Source organism: Alexandromys fortis, unplaced genomic scaffold (genome assembly GCF_014885135.2).
Source record: "Alexandromys fortis isolate MF-2015 unplaced genomic scaffold, M_Fortis_MF-2015_v1.1 scaffold_17, whole genome shotgun sequence".
Taxonomy (NCBI): domain Eukaryota; kingdom Metazoa; phylum Chordata; class Mammalia; order Rodentia; family Cricetidae; genus Alexandromys; species Alexandromys fortis.
The window spans coordinates 4,787,693-4,810,695 of NW_026067896.1; the positions used below are offsets into that span (position 1 = coordinate 4,787,693).

A 23,003-nucleotide genomic window follows, 5' to 3' on the forward strand; every position below is an offset into this window, starting at 1 on the left:
TTTCATATGATTATGTAAAAGTACCTAGCTAAAATCAGTCAGTAGGTTAGTATAAAGGGTATTAATTCTTAGAAACATAAAGTTCATTCTCTTAAATCAGCATTGTTCAAGTATATTCTCAGCAAAGCTAATCCCATGAATATAGATAGTTGCATGTGTGTGCATGTGCTGTCAGTAGTAAAATGCATGTGCATTCTGAGATGTTCTATAATGAGATAATTTGAATTAGTGTTCCTAATCTTCAGATGTAACTATTTTATGTAATACTTTTGAAATTTATTTCTGCAGATGTGCTTAAAACTTAATGGTATATCGTAATTTTATATTTTTAGATTTAGCTTGTATTTTTAATGTGAGAAAATATGTTATTCTTGTTGTGTTTAAATGTAGGATTGTGGCATAAAATTTAGGACTATCAAAACTTAAAATAACCATGAAGGATGATTTAGGTTAGCAGATGGGCGGAACTGTGGAAGGAGTCAAAACGTCAGATAACAGTCCACACATACAACCACAGGGAAGCTTATCCAAATAATGGAAAATAAGATTTATTCCTCAAATAATGACACCAATAGAAGAACTCCATAAAAATAGTTTACATAATTCAATAAATCTTGTGAACACTGAACATTTTTGCTGACTTTTCACATATTTGAAAAAGTAATTCATTTTACTGTTTGGAAAATAACTTCAAATAAAAAAACCCATAGCACACAAATATGAAATAGACAAATTACCTACTTTCTTTATTTTCCATACTTATATCAACTTATTGGCTGGGGACCATTAGTTAATGAGATCAAAATTTATCACTCTCGAATTCCACTTACGCTGTGTGTGTGTGTACAAAGCTGCATCTAATGCATGCTTAGCAGAATCTCTCCCAAGTGCTATCTGTACAAACTGCACTGCTCCATTGCTGCTGTTACCTGTGTCTTTGTTGTTTCTCACTTTCAGGATCCTTCAGAGTTCACGCTTACATGAGTCCATGATTCCTACATAAAGTATTTTAATGTTATTAAACTTTGTCCACCATTTATTGGAATATACTGTCTTGGTGAAAAGATTTTACTCTATGCATTACATGGCAAGAACAAATAAAATCTTATTTTGAACCATAAAATAATCAGGTTTTTATTTTTCAGTTTAATGATGAATGAGAACTCTAGAGACAATCTTTATGCCCTTGTTAAGATGATATATAGCTGTCCCATTATCCAGTTGTGTTTGCAAAGGCTTGACTTTGTAGATAATAACGTTGTTCCGTCATTTGCAGAGTAGTTCACTGGCGAAAACTTTATTTCATAAACCATGCACATAAATATATGACATATGGATATCTTTGCATCTAAAGCATGGTATTCTGTTTCTTAGTAGTTCCATGCACCTTGATATGTCATTGGACTTACACAGTTAGGTTAGAGAGGGGTGGAGTAAGCAGTCATCTTACGTTTTAGATGAAGATTCTCCAGAATCTAGATTCTGTTCACTGTGATGGGGAAATGTACAGTTTAAGTTCCGTCTGTGCAGTGGCCACCGCCTGTGTTCCACTGGTGTCCTGTGGGGACCAATGGTGCTGCAGAGGCGCTGGGCTTTCAGCCTTCTGGAAGGAGCGTGGTTTTCTCTGCCTTCATGGAGCTCCTTCGTGAGTGTTGGTTAAACATGGGTGAATAAATGAACTCCTTGCTCATACACCTAAAAGATGGGGTGTTGGCATTAATATACCCAGACCTATGTGAAGGTGATTCTAAAAGTAAAGGCTTTAGTGAGGAGCTAAATTAAACTCACTGCCCTTTTCCCCAATCATTTAACAGCTGTGATATTTTATAGTGCTCTAAAATCAGGTTCAAAAGCAAGCCACAAGGAGAGATTTTTCAAAACAAATTCTCTGAGTGTGAAAAGCAGGAACTCCTTGTAGCACTGTAGAGCTGACCATCCTCTCTTCCCTCCTCTGGAGCTGACATTCCAGTCTCTGCAATACTGTGGAGAGCTGACCCTCATGTAAACCTGACCGTCATGTCTGTAGTATTGTGTGGAGCTGACCGTCATGTCTGTAGAGTGTGGAGCTGACCATGCAGTCTTGAATAGTTCACTCTCTACCTTGTGCTGTACACTTTGAAATATGTAATTATTGCAAGCTTTTCCCAAGGCGTTTCTACTTGGCTTGTGACCTTTAAAAGGACACACATTTTAGCTTGCAGAGTCATCATGAATGTATTAATTTGAAGTTATGCTTTCAATGTGTATGTCATGCACTTCTTTGAATTTATTAAATATTTCATGATTTTAAGATCCTGAAAATCAAAATGAATAATTTTGTCAAAAATTACTGTCTTAAACTTGAGCCACGTTCTGTTTTAGCCCGCTGACAGGTGCAACAGATGGCTCATATTATGCACATACACACATGTTCACTATTACATAAGCACATTCTTCTATTATAATTCTTCATAATATTCAAAAATGGTTATATCATAGCCCTAAACTAATGCTCCCGTATTATGTTTTCAATAAAGTACACTATCTAATTTTGTTTAGGCCCACATAATACTTAAGCAACTTAGTGACTCTTTTTAATTTAAAATTGTCAGTTTTTCTAGTGCAATGTGACTTAAGATAATGGAGTAATAGCATAAAATGGGTGAAATTAACCACAAATAAGGCAAATGTCTTATTGCCATTCCCTCTGTAGACATGTGCGGTGTTGAAGCTAGAATCACCCAGGTGCTGAAGAGTTGGGCTTCCCTGTGGCAGGAGGTCATCTCCTGGTTACTGGATGGTCTAGGCCATCTAATCTCACTTGGTTGGAGTATTCGTGTTAATGAACTCTTTCATTTTGAAAAAACTAGCATGTTTTTCCTGATTTCCACAATTAGTTTACTCAGTAGCGTGATTGCTGCTGTGGGGGACAGCACAGCCTCCACACGCCTACAGGGCCTGTTTGCTTTAACTTTTCTGTTTTTCTAGTCAGTTAAAATTTAAATTTACATAAATGTGTAATATACAATAATTTTGGGGTGCTTTGTTTTGTTTTGTAGTAAGGGATGGAGTAGTAAAGGATGGAGAAGAGGGTGGAGATGGGGAGGGTGTGAGCAGAGGGGAGGACAGGGTGGGGATGGGGAGGGTGTGAGCAGAGCGGAGGACAGGGTGGGGATGGGGAGGGTGTGAGCAGAGGGGAGGACAGGGTGGAGACAGAGAGGGTGTGAGCAGAGGGGAGGACAGGGTGGAGATGGGTCTCACTGGGAGGGAGTCAGCAGCTGAGGGCAGTCTGAATTGCCAACAGAGCAGCTCCTTGTTCCCAGCAGCCACTGAAAGGATAGAGCCCATGCTTCCTCTCAGTTACTGTAGCAGACGAAATAGGAAATGCCTCTGCTTTTGGTCAAACTGACTTCTAGACACTTGTAAATGTCACTAACTAAACGATGTGTCCTTTATGAAAGCTAAACCTCACTGCAAGACAAGTGTGCAAACTCTGGACCATGCTGCTTTTTTTTTTTTCTTTTTGATTCCTGATTGTAACACATGCCTGTAGTTTGGGTGTTCTTAAATGTTTACATTTGTTTATTTACTTGTTAATTTGTGTGTGTATGCGTGTATGTATATACATGTGTGTGTGTGTGTGTGCGCGCGTGCGCGCGCGCGCGTATTAGCTGTGGAGGTCAGAGGACTACCTGAGAAGTTGGTTCTCTCTCTACCACGTTGAACTGAGGTGTTGCAGGAAGTGCTTCATCCTGCTCAGCCATCTTGTCAGCCTTACCTTAAATTTTATGATTCTGTCCTATATTTAAGTGGTATAAAATTATTCATATTATAGATTATTAAAAATTCTTAAATTATTATAAACAGCTTACAATAATGCTTAGCAAAATGGTTATTGTTATAGCTGTTATTCACACTTAAAGGCAAACTTAAGGAACCTGAGTCAAATGCCATCAGACAGCAACCCTCTAGAAGTGTGCATCCTCGCACAAGTGCTGGTGCTTGCCTCTGGCTAAACAGTGTGCAGAGCACCTCACTTATTTTTAAATTTTCCTTTCACTTTCTCTTGTGCAGACAATTTCCCTATTTGCATAATGAAGAAACAGTATTTGGAAAGGTCACGAACTGATATGCGGCTTTTGCTCACATCCACATTTACAGAGCTCTAGGGGCTACTGAATAAGCCCCATGATGCTGTTTCAGGGCTGGGTCCCCACCAACGGAGTCTCTCAACACATTATTGCTCATAGAATTATTTTGTTTGTTCATGTGAAGTAAGGTCTTACTCTGTAGCCTGGGCTGGTCTGGAACTTGCTCTGTAAGCTAGGCTAGACTTGACTCGTGCTAATCTTGCTTAGTCTCATGAGTTTCCTGCCTTCCCATGATTGTTTTAAAAATTGTTTTTTATTAGGGGCTCTATTTGTTATCCAGTAATCAAAGACTTCTTCTATCTTCGAATGAGTTTATAAATTGTTCAAAAAGGCAGGAAAAGAATGTTTAACAAGGGACAAACATTCAAATGTTTGACAGTGTCAGAAGCTATTGTCTTGATGTAGTGGTGAGGTCAAGATTTTTATAGGAACCTGAAAACAAAAGGCACATTTATGGTGTAAGTAAGAATCTGGGTTTTTTTTCTTTTAATTATTTTTTGTATTTAGATAATTCTCCCTGCCCCATCTCTCCCTTTGACAAGAATACATTACACCCAGCTATTTTGTATTTAGATAATTCTCCCCGCCCATCTCTCCCTTTGACAAGAATACATTACACCCAGCTATTTTGGTCTTTCAGTTATAAGACAGAAACCCTATGCTGTGATGCCAGCAAGCGACGTAAGATCAATCTAAGAGGAAGCGCAATATTTCATGTCAGTTTTCATCAGGACCTCTCTTGTAGCTTGTGCTCATCAGTCTAAAGGTCCAAATGTTCTGAGATCCGGAGAAACAGACAAGATTTCTAACTATTATCTTGGTCATCAAGTAAGGACTCCATTATTCAGTGGCTTGTGTAAAGGGCAGGAAAATGTGTGATACCAAATATTTAGACTAACAACATATATACACATAAGCATATACCACAAATACACCCAAAAGTTAAATCACTAGGAATAAGTACGAGTTCAGTAACTTCTTTGTGACTCACACTGGGCTGTGCTAAAGCACAGAAATACATATACACTGCTGCTTTGGTCGTTTACCGCCTCTGTACTTAGCGAGAGAGAAACCCATGCAGCGGCGCTTCACTGGGCTGTGCTACAGCAGCACCCTTTCCCGTAGTCACAGGTCCTTTCATAGGTTGATGACTTGATAAAAGCAGAAGGTGGGACTCTAGTCCCGAGTGAGTCTCTGGAGTTGCTGCATTGGGTTAGTTTTACCCCAGGCTGTATAAACAGTTACTTGTAGCTGGCAGAATCTTATTAACCACTCTAATTTTACATGTAATGGGGTGTTCCTTCTGAGGCTAATGGGACAGCTATATCAGAATACAGTCATGTATATCCAGAAGATCTAGTTGAAGGGAGGAAAGAATGAAACAACTTAGGTTGATGTGTTAGGTGTGCGTCAGATCACTGCTTTTTTTGTAGGCCATGTAACAGACTTTCTGTCTGACTCTAGAGATGAAGGGTCCACTACAGAAACTTGTGGGCAGATTTCTATCTGGAAAGGCCACTATAACAGATGCACAGAAACTCAATTTCCACTCTGTAAAGTAGGGCCAATAGTGTAATTGTACTTAGTGACATTGTGTGACTTAGAGAGAAAGTGATGAACTATGTTCCCGGAATCCATCATGGAGTGTTAGTGGGTAGTGATATTTCATGTGTATTTTAATCCTGAAGATCAGAGAGTAAAACAGCCACATTGGTCAGCCTTACAGACCAGGCAGTGGTAGCACACACCTTTAATCCCAGTAGCCACACTAGTTAGCTATAGAGGCCGGGCAGGGGTGGTGCACATCTTTAATCCCAGCACTAGAAAGGAGTATAAAATGGGAGGAGACAGGTCTCAGCTCAGTCTCATTCTGAGGATTCATGGCGGCAGGATCGCTCGTTCAGTATGAAATTTCTCAGCGGGAAGAACTCTCTAGTGGCTGGCTGTTTTGCTTTTCTGATCTTCAGGTTGAACCCAGTATCTTTCTCTGTGATTTTATTATTCATGCTACATTAGTGAATATTGTAGCTACTTGTATTTTCATGTTATTACCAGTATTTCTATAATGACTGTAGGGAGCAAAGGCTAAAGCCAGAATTATACAGAAATTAAACCAATTGCAACAACTCGGTTGGATGGGAAGAGTATGGGTGTTGCACAAGTTCTAATTGGCCATAATAATAAAACCCCAGAGCCAGATATTGGGGCAAATGCTGAAAGATCAGAAAGGGAAAGGAGCAAGCCACAGCTAACTCTTACCTTGCTAACTCAGCAGGAATGGGGCCAACTTTCTGTCTTCTACCACCTTAGATTCCTCTCTCCACCCAGCCATAAAACTTTCTGTCTGTCTATCCAGACATCCAGACCTTTATGGTTAATTGGTGATTAGCTCTGCCCTCTGATCTTCAGGAAAGCTTTGTTTGTAGAGTACAAACAAGATATCACCATATTTCCCCTTTTTGTCTAAAATTTAAAAAGGTTATAACTAATATAAGAAAAATATATACAATAAGTCCAATAACTATAACAACATATACAGCCGAGAATTACATTAATAATGTCTAGTCCATAAACATTTGATAAATTCAGAGGAAATATTCCATATCTATCCTGTCTTGATGAGTTCAAAAGTTTGTACCTAATTCACTTTCTATTCTAACTTGCATTACAAAAACTATTTTTTAATGTCTCTCAACCTCATACACTTTACACCTCTTTAGTGATTTTCTTTTATGAATCCGGTAACAAGGAAAACTATAACTAAAGCATTCAACTCCCTCAGACCTGAGAAGGAAATAATTTTGCCTGAGTAAGCAGGAAATGCAAGCAAGCAAATTTCAAAAACTGTGAGAAATGACAGAACCCGCTGGCTGCCTGGACAGTCACCCAAAGTTCCTCTGCAACATTGGGACATCCATCTTCAGCCTACAGGCCTAGCATATCTGTCAGAGCTTTCTGTGAGGCAGGACATTCTGAAGGGCTGTCCTATTTTGTCTTGGCAAAGTTCAGCAGTCCTTCCTTTTGTGTCCTTCTTGTCCAGTTAGGACAGCATACTGTCAGCAGTCAAGGCAAGGACATTTTCTTCTCAGTGGCTTACTTTTGTAACAAAGATAGTGTGGACCATGTGGAGTTTCTTCAATGCCCATCATCTTCTCTGAAATAGATTGACGCTGACAGGAGCAGACATGCCTCATTATAGGAAGAAGGAAGGAAGAAAGGAAGGAAAGAAAGAAAGAAAGAAAGAAAGAAAGAAAGAAAGAAAGAAAGAAAGAAAGAAAGAAAGAAATTGAAACATCTTAAATGCCATATTCTGTAGATCTCTGAAGTGTTTGAAGATGACCTGTCTATCTAAAATATATCTTTGTTTGACCTTGAAAACATACCTAATATGACTACAAGTTTGATTGTAATGGCTAACTACTTACTTGCATTTCTTTATATCCTAATTATTAAAACCAGTTCATGCAACATATGGGTAAAGAGAATAGATATGTAGATTTTTTTTTTTAGTTTCAGACATGGGCAGTTAGATAGTGTTTATCAGGAATAAGACCAAGTGCCTATGAATGCACACGTTAATAAATTTAAGGCAAATGTGGAACAGTCAACTAGTCATTTAACAGGCAAAAGTGCAGGTGAAATAAGATCATCAGGATTTTCTTTCATCAGAGGAGGTGGAAGCTTTAGAAGGAATGGGGTATATTAAACTAAAACCTCAAAAGACAGTCTTTACCCTGCTTGAGAGGGCAGTGTTGTTTACATAAAGAGAAAGACAAACATTTTACAGTGTAGGTGACAGACTGAGGCGGGGCTGAGCACATGGCTTCTTGGGGGATGTGTTGAAATCATTGTTTTCTATTTTCCATCCTGGAGACAAGACCAGGGTCTTGACAAGGTCCTTACCACTCACTTGCACCCCCAGCCTTTAACACAAACCTTTCCTAAATTAGACTTTAAACCAAAGAGAGTATTTATGTTGAATAATATACACATTGTAAGACTTATGTCAAAAAGCAAATAGTTACAAGTAGTTGGCAATGTTTTTAATTTTACAATGATTATAGAAGTAGAATAAATGGGTAGGCTGGAGAAGGAAGGTAGAGAGCCAAGTATTTAACTCTGGCTAATAATTTTGTAGATTCGTAGGTAATGCACTGTTTTAATGACAAATACATTTAAATAATTTTGAATTATTTTCTTTTCTGTTTTCAATGTCAATATTATTAGGACTAAGATAAGTGAGTGTGGTATGTCATTTTTAGATGAATGCCATGTTCTTTATTATCCTAGGTTTAACAGCCTTTATTAAAATAACCATAAGCAGTCTAAAAGATGAAAACAAAAAGTGACCTAACACTGCTTACTAACCAGGTAGTGAAGATGGCGCCTCTCACAAGGATGCAGCTGTGCTCTGGGAGTCCCTGTGAGCCGGTGACCCTCAGATGGGACTACTGATGGCAGCTGCTCATCTCCTGGACTTGTCGGAACTGAAAGCCACACACGTGTGGCACTGGCACACACCCACATACACTTGTGACTGGCACACACCCACACACACGCAACTGGCATCCCCCAAACACATATGACTGGCGCCCCCACACTCATGACTGGCACACACACACACGTGGCTGGTACACACACGTGACTGGCACACATCCACATACACATAGAACTTTTTTAATTAAAAGAAGTGAATTGTTTTAGATACCACTGCAGACCTAGTTAACCAGACATTCTGGAAGTAGGTCTGAGTAACCTGTGATTTAACATGTTCTCCAGGTATTTCAGATGCAGCCAACATCTGGCAAGCCTTGGTCTAAGATGAGGATCCTTCTTCCTCCTGACCCTGAGGACTAAAAGCATGACTGCTGCTGTTTGGTTCAGCTCCAGTTTCACTGTTTCCAACCAGCAAGCCCCTCATGGCCCTCCCTTTTCTCCTCTGTGTTTGGATTCGTTTTCTCTGTTGTCATTCTCTGTTCACATGAGGAGTATTCAAGCCTGGGTGTAGAATACTTGAAAGTCTCAAATTGAAATTTAAGATCATCATAACTAAAGAGATTAAAGTTTAAAAAAAAAAGACAAAAAAGGCAGGGGCTAGATATACAAGATATACACCGTCGTTAGGGTCTTAAAGATGAGGATGCAACCTTGAGTTCTTCCTGGGACTTGAAAAAAAAACAGAGCTTCTCACTGTTGTTGTTGATATATAGAGAAAGGGGATGGGGTGCAGAAGCTATTAGGTTTAGAGCAATTAAGGAAGATTGGGGAATTATAATGCCCTTTCTCCATAGTGGAAAGAGATTAAACAACTTTTTTATTTATTGATATTTATTGAGCTCTACATTTTTCTCTGCTCCTCTACCTTCCTCTTCCCTCCCCCATTCAACCCTTCCCCAAGGTCCCCATGCTCCCAATTTACTCAGGAGATCTTGTCTTTTTCTACTTTCCATGTAGATTAGATCTATGTAAGTCTCTTAGTGTCCTCATTGCTGTCTAGGTTCTTGAGATTAAACAATTTTAACAGGAGAATAAAACAACCTAGTTTATGCCGTAGATAGCCCACTTTGGCTGCCTTGTGGAGAACAAGTTAGAGGCAGAACCATGGCCATGATGGTAGAGCTGACAAGAGTGGCGTGGGTTTGGATGGGAAAGGTCAGGATGAGAAGTAGAAGTCTATGAAATGTATTTCAGATGTAATCTGTAAAATGGTGTTTTAGGTTGCGATGAAGGTAAGGAATAAATATGCGTTTCCTCTGGGAATTTTACATTCAGAATCTAGCTGACTAATTAGATTCTTCTGAATTAGGGAGTGTTGAAGAAAAATATTTGAAAGACTGGGATACTTAGTATTATGTAGTTTGTGACGCCTGAGTTCTTACAAGTAGGGAACTGAATAGACACTTCTGGAATTCATATAACAGCTGTCCACACCACTAACTTAAATATATATATGTTAGTGTATCTTTTCACTATTTACACAAATAATTATGTTATTGAGGTAAAGAATTTTTTTCAATACCTTCCTTTTTTTTTTTTTTTTAGAAAATTTAAGAAAAAGTTATTTGCCAAGAGCAAAGCAGGTGTGGGACCAAATTGAATGAAGCTGTGTAAGGTGTGATGGGTGCACAGAGTGTGTGTGAACTGAATGAAGCTGTGTAGGCTGTGATGGGTGCATAGAGTGGGTGTGAGTTGGCTTTTAAAGTAGATGATAGTGGATTATGCTAGGATCAGTGTGCCCTGCTGCCAGGGACCAGCCCCAGCAGCTGACAGATCCCAGAGAAGAGGTAAGGGGTTGGCAAGGGAAGGATAGGCCAGGCATGACGGTCGAGAGAATCTTGTAGCCTAACTAATTAGAGTGCTTCTTTATTTAAACAGAATTCAGTAAGTGTGGATTCATGTTGTTCCAAATCATAGTTCATATCATTTTTGTTTGTGAACATAAGTTTAACTTTTTCTCTTGAACATCTGGGGTCATAAGTTTAATCATCATTGATGAACCCATGAGAGAACAAAGTTATCTTTGACAATCATTTTCCCCCAAGTTTAGTCATCACTGATAAACAGTTATCTTTTATAACTATTGTTACTCATCCAATCCTTAAGAATCTAGAGGCATATAATAACAGCCTGTTCTCAGGCTGGCAGCTTTGTGACTTCAAGGACACTAGACCAAAACAAAATCTCCAAGCCAACCTGGGCAGATTGCCATGGCCCAAGCAGTGTGTTATTAATTTTAGAGGTCAGAACGCCCAAGAAAAATCCTCAGGCCATAGCTGCTGCAGTTATTATTCAAATTCTGGCATAATGTAATGTTTACATTTTGTATCTTTTTAGAACTTATTTATATGTCTAATTCTGATGTTCTTTTGTTCCTTGCTCATACAAGACCACAGTGGCTCTGCATGAGCTAACTTTTCTAAGAAAGAGAGTACTTAACACCTCATGCTTTCATCATCTTTCCACATCCTTCTTTGCTCGTCAGGGTGAGTCTCTGTATAGGGCAGAGGTAACTCCAGTTAATCCAGTTTTGTCTCTGTGTTTGCCCTGTAACTGCCTGGGTGTATGGGAAGAAGCTTCTTATCTGGTCTTTGGCCAGCTCCTCTCACCCATTGAATCTTATTGACCTTTTTAAGTTGACTTTATTTTAAGTATCTTGTTCCTGAGTAAGTATAGGGACAGACATAAGAATTGCTCAGCTTCGTAAAGAGACCCTGGCTTCTTTGTGTGCATCACAGTCTCTGAGACATAAGAAAGACCTTCATGTGGATAATACTATCTCCCTGAAAGTGGGAGGGGTAAGATGCTCAGAACTGTTTTGGGGAAGCTTAGAAGCTGAATTCCTGAGAAAAGGCATAAATGGTTCATCAGAAAATGTCCATCAATCCAATATCCTCAAAGTGTACAAATATTACACATTATTATACATTACCAAGCATGCAACAGGTGATAATGAAAGCCAGAGGGGGCACAGCAGCCATCGCATGGCTTAGCTTTGCTGGATCTTTGCCAAGCAGCTGTGCCGACTTATGATTTTTTGTTGTTGTGTTTGAGACAGGGTTTCTCTGTAGCTTTGGAGCCTGTCTTGGAACTAGCTCTGTAGACAAGGTTGGTCTCGAACTCACAGAGATCCACCTGTCTCTGCCTCCCAAGTGCTGAGATTGAAGGTGTGCACCACCACTGCCCAGATAGGCATATCCATCAGATATGGCTGCGACACCCCACTAAAGTTTTTTTTTAACTGCCTAAATATTGAAACCTGTGCATGGAGGAGCCACATGGTAGGATTTATCAAGCAGAAGAGCGATTTTAATGAGTGGAGGGCATTTACAAGAGTGATTGAAATGACTGGGTGTGCCACCAGAGATGGCTCTGTTTAAATGAGTACGGGGGAACTAAGGATGGGACAAAAGGCAGAGGAAAGAGATTTCAGAGACATTGGAAAGTGGAGCTTGCTAGTTAAGTGAGCTGGGGAAAAAGGAGACAGAGAGCCGACAGCAAACTTCTGTGTAAGTTTCTGTTATCGGTGCCCCTTTTAACACAGTGTGGCACCCTGAATCTCACTGACACCTTTGATAACTCAGTTATACATGACTAACAGCCAGGCCAAAGTGTGTGTCATAAATAAGTCAGTTAGCTTCTACTAGATGATTGAATTCCTTACGAGATGTGTGACTCCCAGGTGAACTTTGCTGGACCTCCTGCCATGTATGTCCGGGTCGCAGTGACGTCCTCTATTTGAGGATTAACCATTGCCTACCTTATGTCAGGTGACATTTCTGCCTAATCTTAAGTGTCTTAGTCAGGGTTCCTATTGCTGTGAGGAGACACCATGACTATGGCAACTCTTACAAAGGAAACATCTAATTGTGGTGGCTCCCTCACAGTTCAGAGGACCAGTGCATCGTAGCGGGGAGCATGGCCGTGTGCAGGCAGGCGTGGTGCTGGAGAAACAGCCGAGTGGCCTACATATTGCAGGCAATAGCACGTCAACTGACTATTGCACCAAGGAAAGCTTTAGAAAAAGAAAACTCAGAGCCCACCCCACAGTGACACACTTCCTCCAATAAGACCACACCTACTCCAGCAAGGCCACACCTCCTACTAGTGCCACTCCCTTTGGGGGCCATTTTCTTTCAAATCACCATATTAAGTAACATCTAGCTAAAGCAGTTTCACCCCCACTTAAATTGTTATTCCTTCCATGTAAACGGAGCATTTGAGAAACTAATGCAGTGTTTGAGGGAGAACCATCTATAAAATAAAAATGGGGGCAGGCGTGATTTTGAAACCTGAACTCTTGAGCAATAGAAGCTCACTTCTTGCTTCGCGTAGTTTACTCCAGGATATAAGGACATGCTTAGGGTGGAGGCTTGCTCCTTGACATTCTTCATGAGTATATTTTATTTGTTCATTTGTCTATTTGCTTAATGGGGTCACAGGTAAAAATACCTAATACTTCACATTTTTGTTAGAAATTCTTAGTAGAGGAAATATGTTTAGCTTCAGAAAAGTCTAGCAATGTCCCATTTTCCCTCCTGCATTCTCTTGTCATACCCTTCTTTCCGTCCTTCCACCTTATAATTAGACTAGAAAACTCTCGACACTGTGAACTAGACTAAAAAGTGGCTCACCTAACTCCCATAGGTCAGTTCCAGTCCCGTTGATTTCGTAACCCTGAGAGACTAGCATTCTGCCCAGTGAGAGCTCACTCCAGAACAGCACTGCACAGTCTTTGCAAGGTGGATTGACTTGGGATCTGGAAAGAAGGGCAAGAGCTGGCAGGTTGGCTCCACAGGTAAATGCACCTGCTGCCAGGCATGGGGACCCGGGTCCCATCCCTGATAGAAGAAGACAACAGACTTGCAAGTTGTCTTTTGTCCTCCACACATGTAAATGAAAAGGATAGAAAAAGAGGGGACAGTGTTGGACATCCAACATGCTGTCGGTCTTCTTTTATCATGGTGGTTGACTGGCAGAGGAAACAAACTTATACCAGGAAATTATGACTGACACATTATCTAGACACACAAATATTTGCTAAGCAAATATCCTAAACCAGGTATTTATTGGCATGTTTTTAAATGAATAATATTTTCTCTAGTGGTCAATAAATAAACAGTAGTGGAAATTTTATGTATGAAGTGATTCAAGCTAAAACTACTAGCATGGTCCAAAAAGTGATGCTATCTCCCCAAGCATCACTTTAGAGGACAATGGTGATTTATTTTCTTATGGACATGAAGGGGTGGCTCAGTAGGTAAGGATACTTGCTGATCCTGCAAAAGACCTGAGTTGGGTTCCCAGCACCCTTGTGGCAACTACAGCCATCCATAACTCCACTTGCATGGGACCTGATGCCTTCTGACCTCTGCAGGCAGCAGACACACATGCATACATTAGGGCAAAATATTCATATAAATAAAATAATTGGGAAATTTTTAAATGTGATTTTTACTTAGCATTCCTATTTCAAAAAAATACACATTTTCTTTTTACAAAATTTAAAAAAAATCTGTAAAAGTGAAAAAAAATAAATGAATATAGCTGTGGTTATTGAACTGCAAAAATAAAAATTAACCATTAGTAGTCTTTTATAATAAGAATAGTGGAAATGTAAGTTTGTACCTAAAGTTATACGAAAAATCACTCGTCTTTAATCCTAGCACTCAGGAGGCAGAGGCAGGTGAATTCAAGGCCAGCCTGGTCTACAAGAGTTAGTTCCAGGACAGGCTCCAAAGTCACAGAGAAACTCTGTCTTGGAACAAAAAACAAATATGATATATATCTTTTAATACTTTGTCAGAGGTTTATGTTATTTTAAATGCTATATATACTTGTGGTAAAGCCAGAAAAAGAAGCTCAAAGAAACATAAGATGGAGAGAAACCTGTCTCTGCCCATGACATTTATATAGAGGAATAATTGGCTTTAGTTGGTTTAATTGGCCTGAGTCTCAAGGAATAATAAGGATCAGTTCTAGTACAAAAATAAAAGAGCATTTTGAAAAGTAAATGATCTGTGTTTTCTCCAGAACTAAATGCTGGTAAAGAATTGACTTAAACTGGAGCAGACTTTTCAGTTGACTGGTAATGTATGTTTTAAAGGAGGTGGAGAGAAAACATCAGCATTGTGTGATACTCAGAAAGGTGGTTTCGAGATGGCTCAGCGGTCCCAAGCATTTGCTGCTCCTGCAGAGGACCTGGGTTCAGTGTTGAGCCCACATGGTACTAACGCCAATTCTAGGGCATTCAGCCCCCTCTTCTGGCTTCCTCAGGCACCAGCCACCCATGTAAGCAAAACAGTCACACACATGAAAGAAGTGGGCACATCTTTTAAACATGTCTTTTTGTGCTGGAGTTATTTCACTGTAAAACAGAGATAGAGACTCTTAGAAACTTATATTTTATGTTTTCCTCTGCTCCAAAATTGAAATCATTGAAAGTAAGCACATTGTCTTAGTTTCTAGACTTTTGCTTGAACTCTTAATTGAACTGAAACTTTCTATAACAGGTTTTAATTTTCTTTTCCATTTGCTTAAAGTGCTTAAACTTTTTCAACATAGTGACTGTTTCTTGTTTTCACTGCAGAACTACAGAGGCCAGCAGGCCAAGTACACACTAGAAAAAGACGTTCTTCTCCATAGAATATTAAAAATAAACATTTGCTTCGCATAGGCTGACTAGAGGATGTTCTCTTCGTGTGGGGTAAACCAAACACTCTCTCTCCCCTTCCATTTCTGCCCCCTTGTGCAAGAATGTGGAGAGCAGACCCCAGTTCAGCCCCCATTCACTCCCTTGGGACCTGACGTCAAGTAGCCGCAAGGGCGACATCAGCCGGAGGGACCGGTTAATTGGCACTGAGATGTGTACTGTAGCTGAAAGTAGCTGAGTCAAGGAATGTTTGGGGGCCAGTAATTCAAGGGAGAAGGAGGCAAATTAGGCCCTGTCTCTGAGGATAATAAAGCATCAGCTGATATAGGAAAATGTGCAGGGCTTTCAAGATACATGTTATAATGAAAACATTTTAAAATTCTGACTCCTATATAACTTGGTTTTTAAGCTAACAGTGAATGAAACAGTGACACTTTTGCTTTAAAATGAACATTTTAAATGTAGTGTTGTGGGAGTGTGGGGGATGTTACATATGTACATGCTCCTGTGAACTACATGTACATAGTGTGCACATGCATGTAATTGCACTTGTGGGGGACCAGATGAAAATCCAGAGCTCCTCTCTACTGCTCCCCCTCTTACTTCCTACTCAGTCCGGCTAGGCTGGCTGGCCAGCGAGCAGAGATCCACCCGCCTATGCACAGTGCTCACCGCGGTGCTAGCGTGACAGACGCACACTGCGTGTCCAGCCTTACACGTGTTCTCGGGGCCTCCGGCACTTAACCAGCTGAGCCACCGTCCCAGCCCGGCTTTTGTCTTCCTTATTTATCTATTTATTTGTGCATTTAATGAAATAATACAAATAGAGTCTGGCAAAGCACAACCCATATAACAGAAGACACTGACAATCTGAGTCTGGCAAAATAGATAGGAAAGCTGCCGGCTGCCGGCTGCCAGGAAGTCCTCTCATCTTACAGCTCAGGGCCAGCTGGGCAGTGTAATAAGACCACAGGTCAAAAAGCAGCAAGGATAGAGGAAGAAAGTAGGAGCAGAACCCTGAGCTCACAAGTTCATTATCATTTCCATAAGTAACTCTACAGTCATGGTAGAGTGAGGATATGTTTCTAATAATTCAAAAAAAATGTGTATAAATTCAGAAAAGATAGAAACAGACTTAGTTCTAAGTAATTGTAAGTGTCCAACTAAGGATTACTCCTCATTGAGTTAATGATTTGACCTTCACAAACTCTCCAGAAGCCTTTGACAGTGTGTGCCTCCAGAGATAAAATACTGGCCTAGACCCCAAATCTTCTGGCACAACAACCTATAGAATCTGTGTTCTCGTGGTCTCAGGTCTCGGCTCTGGGGTAACCCCTGGGTTGCTCATTTGTAAGAATAAGCATTTCGAGCTGTGGTTGTGGTCTAGTGCATGCAGGCTTACCCTGTGCTTTCAGCCGTGTAGCTTTATAAAGCATCTCCCAGCAGCCCTGGGCCCGCCTCATGGTGCACGACTTGGTCGATGTCCTTTCTGCCTGGATCATCCTTACTGTACCTGGTGTGGCTTCATCATTCAGGATTCAGCTCATTTCTCTTCAGAGAGCTCTCCCTAAATCACCCTAAAATCACCCAGGATTTCTAGTTCATCAGTATCTCTCATCTGTATTTCCCATATCACACACCATTATCTGCCATATCATCTGTTTATTATCTTACGCCATAGAAGCATAAATGAAAGTTTCGTGAAACCATTCTGAGGACAAAGCCAGCCCCAAAGTAGCCACAAAGTAAATATATTTTAAAGGGACAATCAGTCCAATAATATTAAATCTTAAACTTTAAGGTTCTGTCATAATTAAAATCAAATAATTGCTATGAGAAAGTGTTTTTACATATACTTCGGAGAGATTTTCTTCAATGCTTGGCCTTATCATGGTTTCTTGACATGTTAAAATTTCAAATCAGTTCATTCTTCTAGTTGTTTTCTTTGATTTTTGAGATTATAATATAGTGATATCATTTCTACCCTGCCTTTTCTCCCTCCAGTCCTTCCCCTCTACCCGCTTGGTCTCTCTCACGTTTATAACCTCTTCTTCATTATTATTACGTGTGTGTGTGTGTTCCTAAGTGTCACCTTTCAGTCTGTACACTGCTGCTCATGACACTTTCAGAAGTGATTACTTGATGCTGGATAACCAACCGGGGTGTTCCCGGCCCCAAACCCACACAAAGACCTGTGTAACAAGGATGCTGAGAGTGGAGAAATCGTTTTCTCCAGAAAAAATGTTTTTCTAAAGATGTTTAGTGTATTGAAATTTTACATCCTAGCTAGCTATTGAGAAAGGAATCTCAGAAATTCTGGACTTCACGTGTGTCCCTTAGTTGATCTCAAGTAAATAGTGAACCTTCTGAGACCCTGGAACGTTGATGGCTTCCTGCCACAAGACCCAAGACTTGAACCCTTAAAGAGTCCTTGCTAATGACTATAATCAAGGCAGATATTTTTGGCCAAAAATACTTTGTTTCTTAGCTAAATATTCTTCTCCACCTCTGGCCATTAACTTTGTGGTATACACACATATTTAGCCTCTCATCACACTGAAAATTCCATTTGAATTCATTGTATCAGTTTAATAGAATGTATTCACATCCAGGGCATCCGATAAATATTAAAATCTTAAACTTTAAACTTCTGTCATAACGGAAATCAAAGAATTACTCTGAGAAATTCAGTTTTTTTCCAGTGCTTCAAAGAGATTTTCTCCAGTGCTTGACTTCAGCAAGGTGTCTTGACGTTAGAGTATGGGTTTCTGCTTAAGCTCTGCCAACATTCTTTACTTGGTCTTAGCTAAAGGCCGAGAGGTGATCTCAGCATTCTGATGCACCCAGTAAATGATGTCATCATATTGGTGATAATTAATATTCCTTAATCACTGTTCAGTAAATGATTACTATTGTTCTTGCTCAGATAGTCATTTGAGCTAACGTGAAGTGAAGCTTAGTAAATAGTAAATTAAACAACTTTAAATTGCACCCATTAGGAGAAGAATGGTATGTAAGACGCTGAGGTTTTTAAATAAGGGAATTTTAAGCAGCTGCAAGATCCATGCAGGTTCTAAGGTAGAATTCTAGGTATGACTCTAATGTCTGCTCAACAGCTGCCAAGACTGCAATTAAGAGTGAATTACAGGGCTGAGGAGATGGCTCACTGGGTGGGATGTTTGCTGTGCATGCACAAGCCCTGAGTTTAGGGGCTCAGCACCCGTGTAAAAGCGGGGCACAGCAGCGCACACCAGTAATCTCAAAGCTGGTAGTCAGAGACAGGAGGCTCCCAGAAGCTGGCCCCGCCAGCGGTCTAGCTGACTGGTGAGCTCCATCCATGTTCAGTGAGAGACCCTGCCTCAAAAGACAAGAGAGAGAGCAATGAAGAAGACATCCATCACTGATTGATGTTGACCCTGGACTGGTTACATGGATACACGGGCACATACACCCTCACATATGAATAAACCACACAGACATCTACATACCTGAGTTAAATCTTAACAGACTATCTCTTTACACTTGACACCCAAGAACGAAACAGTGGGAAGGAAGACAAGGTGACCAGGCATGGGAGCTTAGCTAATACCACCTCCATTATTTTCCACTGTGTATCTTCCCGGCTGTGCTTTCCACGCCCCGCTGTACTGTGGGCTAGACCTTCTGTATCTCTATCCATCAAAGCCAGAGATGCACCATTTGCCAAGTCTTTTGTAAGTTCCTCCTCACTTCCCAGATTTCCACATGACGAAGTCCTCATTTACTATGAAAACATCTTATTTACAATGCTTTATTTCCTGTGTCCATGTTCTTACAAATCATCATTTTAAGGCTAAGCCCCTTAGCTGTAATCTTTCAAGCTTATCAATTGCTATATTTTATCCAGCATACTCATATCTTTATATGCGGTGTACGTCTGGGCAGTATTTAAAGTGCTTTGGGAGAAGGAGATATTACTTTCCTTGAATAACACTAGATTTGGCTTGAATTTTATTTCATGACTCATCTTAACAGCTATAACTTTGTTAGTTGACAGTTTTATATGCCTAACTTTAAAACTGCAAAATATGTAAAGTCTGTATTTTCTAAAGCCAACCCTTAGAAAAACACAAACAAAGCAATATTTAGAAATAGGGTAACCCTATCTAGAACCAGAATGCTGCAGTCAGTAAGACTGCAGCCTAGTAACCCAGCAGGACAGCTCCAGAGCTGTTGTCTTCATTCACGGGAGAACGAAGATTGATACTCTTGCTTATGTGGGAAACGTGTGTTGTTGGTCCCTGCTTGCTCTTTTCCTCTGCCTATTCTAATTTATTCCATTGTTGTCGTCGCTGACTCTTTTTATGTTTGTTCTGGGAAATCAGAGTAGGAAAAAAATGGATATTTTAAACAAACACTGCTGGGAAAAACTAAAGCTTTTTTTTAAGTACAATTCTATCTATATACATAGGTATTTCCTAAAATATTTGCCATATATTTATATTTTTCTCCATATATTTATATTTTTTACTAAAAGAATCATTTCTGAAAAAACAAATAGTTTTGTTTATCTTTATATTCCCTTTGTTCCCTATTATGTACCTAATTGGATCACCTCATGAATCCAGGCTTCCCCAATGGCCTGGTCTAGCTGTCCAGTTTTCATTTCCTGTTGCCGTGATAAGACAGCCAGGCAATGCCAGCTGAGTGGAGAAGGGCTTCCTCTTAGCTCGCAGCTCCATCTTACCCACCAGAGCAGTAAAGTAGTCAGAGGGGAGGGGCCACATCGGCATCAAGGGCAGAGACCATGAATGCTTGTGTGTCGTGCTCAGCCTCCCAGGACCCATAAACAGACACCGGCACCACCAGCTTCAGCCAGTGTCTTTCCACATAAACTATGCTGTCAAGACGATCCCCCACAGACATGACACAGACAACCTATTCTAGATAACTCCTTATTGATACTGCCTTCTAGGATTTTAATTTGCCTGTGTCCTCTTAGTCGGGCAAATCCCTATTTAATATGTGTGCCAGCAAAAGGAAGCCACAAATATCTGCTTCCCATCCCCCACCAAGAATATCTCATGTTATTATTATTTCCATACACAGTTTCAAAGCATAGTCTTCCTTACTGATGATCGATTTTAAACTAGACATTAATAGATTCATTCCTTTGTTTTTCTTTGTTTCCATTAGGTTGTTTTTACATTGTTATTGATTTTGTAATGAATATAATTACACCTAAATCTGTACTCATTGAGTACCTTAGCTTAAATCCTGAAAGTAGAATTTCTAGGCTAAATATTATGGTTTCAAAAACTATTTGTTGCATGTTGCCAAGTTTCCCTTCAGAAACCTGTCAGTGGGCCAGGCACAGAGCATGCACACCTGTGGTCCCAGCACTTGGGAGGCAGAGGCGGGAGGAGTGCCCACAGGTTCAAGGCCAGCTTGGTGTAAATACTGAGCGCCAGGTCAAGCCAGGGCTACAGAGCAAGACTTTGCTCAAAAGCAAAGAAACAAAGCTAAAAACCAAACAACCGAATAGTAGGAAACGAAGTGAGCGACACTGGCGCCCACCAGCATTGAAATTTATCACACAGTGACTGTTCTAGAAGGCGGAGCTCAAAGTCAGTGTTCCCAAGCAAAGCGTCTGTTTGATGGCTTTAGTTTTCGTTGTTATCTAGTGAGGGACGGACAGGGAGCCTCCCCAACCTCCTCCTCCAGGTACATCAGTGGCTGCAGCTGCTCAGAAACATAGCCCTGCAGATGCTCACAGTCACACTAAAGTGGAAGTGTGTCTCTGTAACCACGGTGACCTCACAGTACTGATCTGTTCATCTACAGACTGCTTCCACAGGTTCATTACCATTTTTCTTGATTTTGGTTGTGGCCTTTATACCATCCCGCTGTGGAAACTGAGATGAGAGATCGTGAGAAGCAATGGGAAGTATTGTGTGTGTAACTTGCCTTCTTGTGCAGTAGAGTAAGGTGTGCATGCCCACTGCACGGGCCTATGGAACTATGCATAGTGCTGTTTATACGGCTATTAAAAAATAAGTTTTTATTTTAGAGCCTTTCTCTCAACAGAACTCTGGCCTTCTGAGGTTATTCTTTTCTAATAGGAGCATGCTCCAAAACTCAGATGTTGCTGGGCATGGTGGCACAGGCCTATAATCCCAGCACTCAGGAGGCAGAAGTAGATGGATCTCTGTGAGTTCAAGGACAGCCTGGCCTACAAAGCGAGTTCTAGGACGACCAGGGCTGTTACAAAGAGCAACGGCTCCGGGTTGGGGCGTGGGGGAAGACTTCATATGCTAAACCTGTGTGTGTGTGTGTGTGTGTGTGTGTGTGTGTGTGTGTGTGTGTGTAAAACCTCAAATCCATGGCATAAGAGCTTCTGGAAAGAAAGGTGTTTCATAGATGCAGCTCTTCCGCTCCTCTGCGTCACAGTGCTCTGTATAGGAAACGTTCCTGAGTGATGGCAGTGGCGTGACCGCTGTGAGGAGGAGAGCGGAATCCTTGTTGCTCTTGCCCTGAGACTAACACTCCTCCCAGAGCCTTCCTTGTGGTCTCTCACTCTTTAAATAAAGACACTAAGTTGCAGAAAATTGAAAAGGTTCCTCCAAGGTTACATGGTTGTCGCCAAAGCTCAAACCCTGGTGTCCTGCCTGGGTCAGCGCTGTAACTCTCTCAACAGTTGACTGTAATCAAACCATTTAGACACTGTAATCCCTTGGCGTTCTTCAGTCCTGGTATAGATCTCATTCTCATCAATGATGCTGATACCTCTAGTACATCTTGAAGGGCTTTAACCTCTCCATATTCCCTAATGTCGTAATTTCCATTGATCAGCTTCTTCCCTGACAGATTATTTAAAATGAATATTCCTGTTCTGTAGTTGATAATCCTGGGGCTCAGAGTAGCCCTAATTGTTCATCAAAATGTGTCAGAGAGGTAGCAGAACTGGGACTCAACGGGATTACTGCCTTCCATGTTGACTCGATTCTCTCCTTTTTACTAAAGTATAACAATCCCACAAATGTGAAAACTGTTAGTGTGTGGTGTTATAAAAATGCAAACACTGACTTTCCTCTCTGCCTTGTTTCTCATTAAATTTAATATGAAGAATAAAATAGTTCAATGTAGTTTTACATTTTCACACTGGCCTTTTTCGTTTGCATTTGTGGAGAAAATGTGCAGATTTTTTTTCTTGACTTTTCATTCCATTCATTTCTTACTCATGTGCTGAACAGTCCCACCATCAGGACCAAAGTCAAGCACAAACTGTGACTCTCTAACACGAGCTCAAAACGATGGCATCGAAATAAATTTCCCAGTCCCTGGAAAACGGGCTGCTTCCTCTACATAGTCCCAGATTTATGGGGAGCAGCTGGGGAACCTGTTTGCTGATGCTCATCCCCACCCCACCTCCTACAACTCCTCAGTATCTGGGAAAATACCGAATCTTGTCCTCAGTTTACTCCCCTTGAAGCACTGGTTTTGCAATGAGTCCATAGTCCACTTCTATATTCCAGTGATTCGTTAATTGCTTTCTGACTTTGTCTAAAACTATGAGGGAAGTCTTTATTTTTGAAAATTTGGATTACACCAATAATTACAAAATTAAGTAAAGTGAAACAGCTTTTTTAAAACATAAAACTAATGAAAATATCTAGCCCTCTTAGAATATCTGACCAATATTAAATAAGCTACTTACACTCAAAGCGCCCGTGGCCTTTGCCACA

General features: G+C 40.5%; 1 protein-coding gene across 12 annotated transcripts in view; it reads left to right on the forward strand.

Annotated features, from left to right (window-relative positions):
- Rims2 (regulating synaptic membrane exocytosis 2) overlaps nucleotides 1–23,003 on the forward strand; it is a 373,273-nt gene that overhangs the window by 288,118 nt on the left and 62,152 nt on the right. The gene's annotated exons all lie outside the window — the stretch shown is intronic.